Genomic DNA, 279 nt, shown 5'->3' with positions numbered 1-279 from the left:
GAAAAATGAAGAGACAGAGTTAGAAAAAGAGATATTGATACGAGAGTAATATCGATATAGAGATATTATTTACACCGGTCTTCTTGTTAACGAAGAAAGGTAATCCCGGGGTAGGTATTTTAGCCTTTAGCAAGGGGAGACTTCCGTGGGTGTGTCGAGGTCAATCTTTTTTTTGTCTTTTTCATCTTCTGTCCATTTTTATTTCCTTCCTCTCTTTATGTTTATTTTCGTTCCTCTGCTATTCTGTTTTTCCGTTTTCTTACTGTTTCACTGTTTATT

The sequence above is a fragment of the Penaeus monodon genome, chromosome 19 (assembly GCF_015228065.2).
Source record: "Penaeus monodon isolate SGIC_2016 chromosome 19, NSTDA_Pmon_1, whole genome shotgun sequence".
NCBI lineage: Eukaryota > Metazoa > Arthropoda > Malacostraca > Decapoda > Penaeidae > Penaeus > Penaeus monodon.
This window is presented reverse-complemented; position numbering follows the sequence as displayed.